General features: G+C 40.9%; 1 pseudogene; it reads left to right on the top strand.

Moving 5' to 3' along the window:
* On the top strand, nucleotides 2,820-4,003 carry Gm7895 (predicted gene 7895; annotated as a pseudogene).

Below are 6,251 nucleotides of genomic sequence, written 5' to 3'. Positions count from 1 at the left end.
CTCATGGTGTCTCTTCACAGCAATGGAGTATTCATTAAGATAGGTAGACACACAAGGGATCCAGGATACCCAACACAACCCTGAAAAATAAAAACAGCGCTAGTACAGAATCCCCATCTTTGGTTCAAGTTATAGCAGTCAGAGCTGTAGCAATAAAAACAATATAGCACATGCATAAAAACACATTTATATGAACAGAATAAAACTGAGCTCCCAGATATAAGCCCATACTCCTTCAGTCACAGATTATTTTCACAAAGTGGCCAAAAATACACACTAAAGAAAAGAGCACCTTCAGCAAATAGTGCTGATCAAACCAAATAGCTACACGTACAAGACAAAAACTAAATCCTTATCTCTCACCCTGAACAAAAGCCAACTCCAGAGGGATCAAAAACTTCAAAATAAACCCAGATATCCTGACCCTGACAGAAGAGAAAGTAGGAAATTGGCTTCAACTTCTAGTCACTGAAAAAGACTTTCTCAACAGGACACCAGTAGCACAGACTTTAAGGGTAACAATTAATAATTTGGACCAGCTAAAACGAAGGTGTTTCTGTAAAGCAAAAGATATTATAATTTAAGTGAAGATACAACCTACAAAGTGGATAGCCTGATATAGCAAGAAAGTTGTCAAGGCTGAAAAGAGAAAGAAGCAGCGGAAAAGATGATGGTGAATACGTTTGTTGCAGCAGGATTATTTCTTTTGCATGCTACCAGGGCACAAAGGAAATTATCACTCTTACCTGGTTGTGAAACCCATACACTGTGATAATGGCTAGCCTGGTAAGGTGTCCCACTGGTATAAGAGCAGTACAAATTTTATGGGAATAGCCAAGCACTTTCTGATTGGATGTAATGTCCACTCCAGAAGAAATATCTCATGCCTTGTACTCTTAACTGGGAGAGGGGAAGTGGCTGGCCAGTACATGGGCCCCAGTGGAGAACCTAATGTTATTATTTTACTAAATGGACATAGTAATAAATTGCCCCCTAAGTACTTACCATTATACCCTATGAGTGGGCAATTCATTTCTCAAACTTTGTGAGAGAAACTTGTTTTTGCATTGAACACAGAGACTGCAGAAGGCTGGTCCTAAGTGAAGCATTTATGTCACCCCACCTCCTCCAAGGTTTGAGGACCCTCAGGGAAGAGAAAGTAGAAACTTTGTAATAACCAGGGTTGTGGGCTTCTGCAGCCCAACAGTATTTACTGTACACGACTAGGCCATGCATTTACCGTGAAAAGGACAACAGGCTTTAAGTAATGTATAACTTAGTAAAGTGCCAACATCACTGACTGGTATTCAGCCACAAAGAAAACATGAATGAACATATTCCAAGTAAACAAAATCTTTATGCTAATTCTTTTTTCCCATATTTTTATTGGGTATTTATTTCAATTACATTTCCAATGCTATCCCCAAAGTCCCCCACACGCTCCCACTCCCACTTCTTGGCCCTGGCGTTCCCCTGTACTGAGGCATATAAAGTTTGCACGACCAATGGGCCTCTCTTTCCACTGATGGCCGACCAGGCCATCTTCTGATTCATATGCAGCTAGAGACACGAGCTCAAGGGCGGGTATTGGTGAGTTCATATTGTTGTTCCACCTATAGGATTGCAGATCCCTTCAGCTCCTTGAGTACTTTCCCTAGCTCCTCCATTGGGGGCACTGTGCTCCATCCAATAGCTGACTATGAGCATCTACTTCTGTGTTTACCAGGTCCCGGCATAGTCTCACAAGAGACAGCCATATCTGGATCCTTAACTAAATCAAAAGTGTGTGGAGCTGGAGCTGGAGAGATGGCTCACGAGGGAAGAGCACTTGTTGCACAATCATGAAGACCTGAATTCAGATCCTAACACCTACATGACAAACCTGAAGTGCTGCAAATACCTGTAACTCCAGCTCTGAAGGTCTTGATACTCTCTTCTAGCTGTGCATACCAGCACACACCTTAGTACACATAGACACACACACACACACACACACACACACACACACACATTTACACTATACGATGTAACCCTCTAGTCCAAATCAAGAACAAATTTTAGATCTAAATGAAACCTGAGGGGGAGAAAACACTTGTGGCTGCATTTGTTTTCTACTGATGTAATAAAACATTAACAAAAGCCAACTTAAGAAGGAAAGAATTTCATCTTACAACACCGAGGTACACAATTCCTCACCTAGGGTATTCAAGCCAGGAATGTTGATGCAGGAACTGAAGCAAAACCCATAGAGAAATGATTTTTACTGACTTGCACCCCATGGCTTGCTCGGTGTGCATTTTTAAACACTTCAGGAGTGCCTGCCTGAAGAAGCATGGTTTACAACAGACTGAGCTCTCCAACAAAGAGCATTAATTCTCAGTGGAGGTTCCCTCTTCCCAGATGACTCTAGCTTGTGTGAAAAATAAAATAAAATAACTAGCACAACTTGGATATTGAAAATCTGACATACTAGTGTTTCAGTAAATTTCACCAAACTGATGGAAGAAAGATGACTATCCCAGGGCTTTTGTCAATACCTAATTAGAAGTCTTAAGATTCTAAATATTGGGTGTTCGTTTTCCGCGAAGTGTAGAGGTCAGAACTGCAGGGTCCGCAGACTCGGGGCTTGGCCATCTACGAATACTAGCCAATCCCTTTTAGGATACTTTTGCGCGTTCATTAAAAAAAGCCTAAGTGACGGACTTGGAAATTGGTTTCGTGACGGACAAGTAGAGGAAGCCAATAGTCGGAGGATCAGGCCGCCATTTGAACCAATCAGAAAAGGATATCGGTCTTCGAGTTGGGGCGTAATTTGACTGACGGAGGACTCTACCTATGGCTACTAGGGTGGGCAGATTCATTACTAAACATGGGTGCATTTTTGGATAAACCCAAAACTGAAAAGCACAATGCTCACGGTGCTGGGAATGGTCTGCGTTATGGCCTGAGCAGTATGCAAGGATGGAGAGTAGAAATGGAAGATGTACACACAGCTGTTGTGGGTATTCCTCATGGCTTGGACAACTGGTCGTTTTTTGCAGTTTATGATGGTCATGCTGGATCCCGAGTGGCAAATTACTGTTCAACACATCTATTAGAACACATCACCACCAATGAAGACTTCAGGGCAGCTGACAAATCAGGCTCTGCTCTCGAGCCTTCAGTAGAAAGTGTGAAGACTGGTATCAGGACTGGCTTTTTGAAAATTGATGAATATATGCGCAACTTCTCAGACCTGAGGAACGGGATGGACAGGAGCGGCTCGACTGCAGTGGGCGTGATGGTCTCCCCTACACACATGTACTTCATCAACTGTGGTGACTCTTGAGCTGTTCTGTGTAGGAACGGACAGGTCTGCTTTTCTACCCAGGATCACAAACCTTGTAATCCAGTGGAGAAGGAGCGCATCCAAAACGCAGGAGACAGTGTGATGATCCAGCGTGTGAACGGCTCACTAGCAGTGTCTCGGGCTCTGGGGGACTATGACTACAAGTGTGTGGATGGCAAGGGCCCTACAGGGCAGCTTGTTTCTCCAGAGCCTGAGGTTTATGAGATTGTGAGAGCAGAAGAGGATGAGTTTGTCGTCTTGGCCTGTGATGGGATCTGGGATGTGATGAGCAATGAGGAGCTCTGTGAGTTTGTTAAGTCTAGGCTTGAGGTGTCGGACGACCTGGAGAATGTGTGCAATTGGGTAGTGGACACTTGTTTACATAAGGGAAGTCGAGATAACATGAGTGTTGTATTAGTTTGCTTTTCAAATGCCCCCAAGGTCTCAGAGGAAGCCGTGAAGAGAGATTCAGAGTTGTATAAGCACTTGGAATCACGGGTTGAAGAAATCATGCAGAAGTCTGGGGAGGAAGGAATGCCTGATCTTGCCCATGTGATGCGCATTTTGTCTGCAGAAAATATCCCAAATTTACCTCCCGGGGGAGGTCTCGCTGGCAAGCGCCATGTTATTGAAGCTGTTTATAGTAGACTTAATCCACACAAAGACAATGATGGGGGCGCTGGCGATCTAGAAGACTCATTGGTAGCCTTATAACCTTCTAAAATGCTTTTGATTCTGAAAATTGGGGGAAACTTTTAATCACATTTTCTTCAATACAAGGGGAAATATTCTTGTGAATTCACACTGTTTTGTGATATGAGCAGAAACCATTAGCATTTCCCACCATTGCCTCCCATTTGTGTTCCCCGTACTTACCACTCTTAGCATTGCCTGGACTCTACAGTATTTTTTGCCAACCTCAGGCATCTGGTTACAACTGTATTGAATTTTTGGCCCTAGAAAAACAAAATGGCCTACAAATGAACAAATGTGCCTGGGGTGCGTGGGAATAGCTAGCTATCCTCTGAAGGTGCGTTATGGGTTTGTTTGGGGTTTTTTAAGCAACACAAAACACAGCACAGACGCACGTAAGAGTAAGGACTGAGAAAGGTCCGAGCTTCCCAGCTCACTAAGGCAGGAGGAAGCCTTGTTAGTTCTGTGGCCTGGAGTTTCATGTGAGCAATTTACTATAGGATATGTATTTATTATTAATTGCTATTTAATTTTTTCCAATTTACTTGTATTACCAAATTGGGTTCTCCAATAATGTTGACATTGTAACACTGCCTTGCTTCAAGATCCGGTGTCTGGCAATAGTATAAACCCTTAAACACTGAGCATGTCTGCTGCGTCCTTCAGCTCTCCTAGAAGAGCTTGGAAAACCAAATGAATTAATTTATGGCTATTTATAATTTGCTTTGTCATCTTACTGGCTTTGAATTATTTTAATTGATGAGATTTTTCCTTTATAATGTAAATTGTGATCTTTTTGTTTTACATGTGGGTTTCTATAGTTTTAATTTTTTCAGCTTTTAAGATACAAGTTTTATGTAATTTGATATAATTTTTAACTGTTTATGTTATTTTAAAAGCTCAGAATATCACATCAAAATAGTATAAATACATTTTAAATTATCTATTTTAGATCTAAGGAAATACAGAGATATTTTCATGGGTTCAATAACCTTTCATTTTATAACATTGGGCACGGTACAGAGTGGCTGTCACATAGGTACTTAAATTATTTAGTTCTATTTTTACAATAACTTGGAATTTTTTAAGTTTTGCATGTATTGAATTTAGTGCTGAACATGAAGAGTAAAATATTTATCAAAAAGAAGTTACTGGAGTTTGGAGAAGTAATGAATGTATCCATTTGTACATGGTTCACATGTTGTGGATGCTCTGTAAACATTTTCCCATGTTTTAATTGGTTTTCAGCAGGTTGTGATGCCCTTTTGTGTAGTTAAAACAGGAGTCATTATCTGGTCCCATGTGAAATGGAATTTATGGTATTTTCTGTATCATTTTGCTGAGGCTGTTTCTGGGGAGCCACACATTTGAATGCAGACAGCTTTCCTGATCACTTGATTTCTTGTGCACGTGATTTTTGCTCTAAAAGGAATTACTGCCACAATATATTTTATTTATTCTCTAGATTTTAGTCTTGTAAGTTACAGTGCTTCACATGATGGTGGTAAAGCTACTTGTCCCTTCACTGGGGGTTGGGGGTTGTTAAAAGATGGGGAATGAAGAATGCCACTGGGTCACTGTTAACCTGTCCCCTGGTGAGAGCTGCACTGATAGTCCCTGTCCAGGATGGTCTTCTGATGTTTCCTACAATGCGGTGAGCAGAACCAACTTGTTACCTGAATAAAGAATCAATTTGAAAAAAAAAAAAAAAAGATTCTAAATATTTTCTACTTTCCTCTTTAGGATAAGGTCAAACTTAAAGGAAAAATTCTTAAAAATCTTGTCCATTGGGGTCTTTGATATATTGCCTTCAGGATTAAAATAAATAATGCCTATTAGAACTGAAAAAGGGATGATAATTTTACAGAATATATAATTGAGAATTGGTTTAATATCCCTATGTATTAATATCTAGGTCATTGCATCTTAGAGTCAATTACTTACCACATGGCTAGAAGTATAATCAGGAAATAAGTGAAATTGGACTCTTTATCATCAAACTGGAAAGAGAAAATATAAAAATAGTATGTAAGGTAAGCTGGGAACAGCTTGTCATGTACCAGTAAGGACTTAGCAGCCTGGGATCGCCTCTGGGACTCACTAGAGTCCCAAGGTCTTGCTATCCCTGCTGTATCTTCCCAGTGTTAGAACCTACAATTGCTGTGAAGTGTCCAGCCTAGAAAACCACTGGGACACAGGAACAAGCCAGTAGAAATTCTGGTAGTCAACT

This window comes from Mus musculus, chromosome 1 (genome assembly GCF_000001635.26).
Source record: "Mus musculus strain C57BL/6J chromosome 1, GRCm38.p6 C57BL/6J".
NCBI lineage: Eukaryota > Metazoa > Chordata > Mammalia > Rodentia > Muridae > Mus > Mus musculus.
Note: the sequence above shows the minus strand (reverse complement) of the source record. Positions and strands in the feature narration are given on the sequence as shown.